The sequence below is a fragment of the Cannabis sativa genome, chromosome 4, assembly GCF_029168945.1.
Source record: "Cannabis sativa cultivar Pink pepper isolate KNU-18-1 chromosome 4, ASM2916894v1, whole genome shotgun sequence".
NCBI classification, from domain to species: domain Eukaryota; kingdom Viridiplantae; phylum Streptophyta; class Magnoliopsida; order Rosales; family Cannabaceae; genus Cannabis; species Cannabis sativa.
In genome coordinates, this window is record NC_083604.1 from 57,703,244 (window position 1) to 57,706,932 (window position 3,689).

Sequence of the window (3,689 nt, forward strand, 5' to 3'; positions counted from 1 at the left end):
CCAAAATACGTGGACCAGTCAAGAGGGGACACGTGGATCAGATAACTTGGAAAGATTTGCTAAGTCTTTTTATGCCACCAGGAAGCGCTATTAACATGGGTCCCGGAGGAGACACCCGGAGTACAAGTGTAACGCCCTAAATAATTAGGCACGCTACCCAAAATACTTATGAAACCCTAATCCCCTAAACGAGATTACTAATCAAAATAGCGCAGAATTTAAACTTTTATATTAAATAGAAAGAAAATAAACTTGTAATATATTTAAAACTTTTAAAATAGTTGGGATCCCAAAAATATTTACAAACGCTATTACAAGTCATTTATTTCTAGCCGACCTAAACGGCAAAATAGAATTCAAAAGTTCATCACTGATAGACCCTTAACCCGCTTGGTCTGATATGGCTTGAACATGTACATTCTTCATCTTGCTCCTCAAACTCATGGTTGATCAGCCACTGACTTACCCTTTCCTGCACAGTAGAGCACCCGTGAGCCAAGCCCAGCAAGACAGTATAAAACATATCAATAATATGCTCATCATACAATATAAACAACAATGCTATTCAAATTTGTCTGTGTGACACAGACCTACATGTTACGCTCACATGCCTATTTATGTCTACGTAGCGTAGACCTACGTGTTGTGCTCACACATCTATTTATGTCTACGTGGCGTAGACCCACGTGTTGCTCTCACACGTCTATTTACAATAAGGCCTTAGATCAGTTCATCTCGATTCTTGTTACCGAGTCCAACCTGGTTATGCCTTGAGCGCATAACCCTTAGTCTCAACATATATATTTATCATATAATTATTGGTGCCACTGCACTATTTGTCTATTTGCTATAGACCTGCGTGTTACGCTCACACGCCTATGTATGTCTATGTAGCATAGACCTACGTGTTGCTCCCACACGTCTATATATGTCTATGTAGCATAGACCTACGTGTTACGCTCACACGTCTATTTACAATAAGGCCTTAGTAAGGTTTATCTCGATTATAATTACCGAGTCTAACCTGGTTATGCCTTGCTCACATAACCCTATTCATATATATTTACGTAATCCATACATTACGTTCTTTCGATCAGTTTTATCCTAGTAATATACTAGGTCTAACCAAGTTATGTCTTATGCACATAACTCTTGAAATATATGTATGTATTCAATAGATAACAAAACATACAGAATCTTAGGATAATAACCCTAAATTACATACCAAATAGTCTCTCATATAACATATCATTGCATGCTCAAAATAACACTTATAGAGATTAATAACCCTAATTCATGCTTTCACTTGATTAGCAATATTATTGCAAATCATGACTTTCTTACCTTCACATAACTTCTTGGGTAATAACCCTAGACCGCATTACTATCAAACTCAAGGTACTAATTTACCGAGTCTAACTTAATTATGCCTTGTGCGCATAATTCTTTATTACAATATATTTAGCATGGCATAGCATTTACACATTAATAATTACTAGGGTAATAACTCTAGTGCCATTAAACCGCTCACTTTAGGGTAATAACCCTAATCTCGGTTTCTAATTATCACCAATATAATATTCAATATAAGCACCACCGTGCATATCTCTACGTGCAACTACTGTCTTACCTGTTGTCCCGCAAAGGCAGAGATTCCGAATCCCCGGGTGCTCCTGACCAGGTGCCGGTAATCCTAGTCACACAATCCGGGATTTTTTCACAAATAGGGTTAACCCCTGATTTCACATTCATAAAGTAAATTCATGGCATTTCAAATACAGATAATCACATAGAGCTCGAAAAGAGCTTTCCAACGGTATAAAGAACGTCCCAAACGGAGTCCCGAGTCAAAAGTTATGGCCGAAACAAAATTCAGCATTTCCCGATGAACTCCAACCGGAATTCCGGATGAACCAACCGGAATTCCGGTTGTCTGGGCAGAGAACACGAAATTCCTCAATCTTTAAACCCCCAAAACTCACTCAAATCATCCCCAAACATTCCCAAACTTTCCAGAGTATCAATATATGTCATAATAAACATATTCCACAACTTAAACACAACAATTGCACTAAAAATCAAAAAGTGCCATTAAAGCACCAAGCTTGAGTTCCATGAACTCAAGCTTGCTTTTCACAACCAAACTCTCAATCAATCCACTTACAACAGCTAGCAAATACTAAGGATTTAAAACACATTATCAAGCATTAAAATCCAGCAATTAATCCCTCAATTTAGATTGCATAAAAATCATAGAGTTCAAGCATGTTCATGGCAACATCAAGCTCTTGAATAAGAGCTTCATCTACAACAACCAAATATTTTCCAGCAGTAAAACAATAAATAAATGTTAGATTCAATCATGAAAAACAACCTAGAATCATACTCTAAGCTCAATCCTACACAAATCAAGAGATTAACAAGCTTAAACATCCAATTCACTAAGCATGCAACACCAAGAATAAACAATCTCAAGCATGCTTTTATCACCATATTTCAGCCATGAATTCAACAAATAACTCATATAATTTCAGCTAGAAACTACCTCAATCTCTTGCTCAAACAAGCTTCAAGCTTCCAACACAAATCAAGCTTCCAAACCAAGCTAAAAATCAAGCTTTCTTCTCAAAAATCAAGTTTGAAGAAGAAGAGGGTTAGAGAGGATGAGAGGGTTTCGGTTGAGAGGGGAAAACCACCAGAAATTAACATTTCATTTCCTCAAAAATCACATTTTCCAAACATAGTAATTAGGGGTCAAATGACCAAAATGCCCTTAGGGCTTAAATACCCACATACACCCTCACAAGGGTAAAATAGTCATTCAATACTCAATTAATTTCAAATAAATTTCAGATTATCATTTATCAAATAAAATGCCAAATAATCAATTCAATTTACATTTCGGGCCCGAACCCAGTTCGGCCCGAAATTCCCGGTTGTGACTATACCGCGCTAACCTGTCAGAACACACCCGAAAAGACAACACAGGCATACTATATAATAATATAGTTCTATTAAGCACGTAATTAAATTAATTTCATCATTTTACCCTTCTCGGGTCATAATTACCAAAATGCCCCTGGCTAACCAATGGGGTCTTTAATATATTAAAATTCATATAAAATCACATATATTGAACTATATAATAATATAATTCCTCCATTATACATAATCATCTAGTTAGGGTTTTGCTAATCCATTTCTTAATTCCGGGTATTACAATTACCCCCTCCTTATAGAAATTTCGTCCCGAAATTTACCTGAACAACTCTGGATATTTCTGCTGCATATCCGTCTCGAGTTCCCAGGTTGCCTCTTCTACCTTACTGTTCTTCCACAGTACTTTCACCAGTGCCACTGTCTTGCTTCTCAAGACTTTCTCTCTTCTATCAAGTATCTGCACTGGTTATTCCTCGTATGACAAGTCATTTGAAGTTCCAATGCTTCATAACTCAGAACATGGGACGAGTCTGAGACATACTTCCGAAGCATTGAAACATGAAACACATTATGTACAGCTGCCAGCGCTGGGGGCATAGCCAACCTGTACGCTACTTGCCCTATCCTCTCACGGATTTCAAAAGGTCCAATGAACCTCGGGCCAAGCTTTCCTTTCTTCCCAAAGCGTTTTATGCCTTTCATCGGAGATATTCGGAGAAATACCATGTCCCCGACCTGAAAATCAATAT

At 37.4% G+C, this 3,689-nt stretch overlaps 1 long non-coding RNA gene across 1 annotated transcript; it reads right to left on the reverse strand.

Moving 5' to 3' along the window:
* Positions 1–242: 242 nt before the first annotated feature.
* LOC133036530 (uncharacterized) lies at positions 243–3,118 on the reverse strand. The gene is made up of 3 exons (XR_009687144.1): positions 2,546–3,118; positions 1,631–1,693; positions 243–472 (listed from the first exon to the last, which is right to left on the reverse strand). It is a non-coding gene; the product is annotated as an uncharacterized LOC133036530 (long non-coding RNA).
* Between the last annotated feature and the right edge of the window lie 571 nt (positions 3,119–3,689).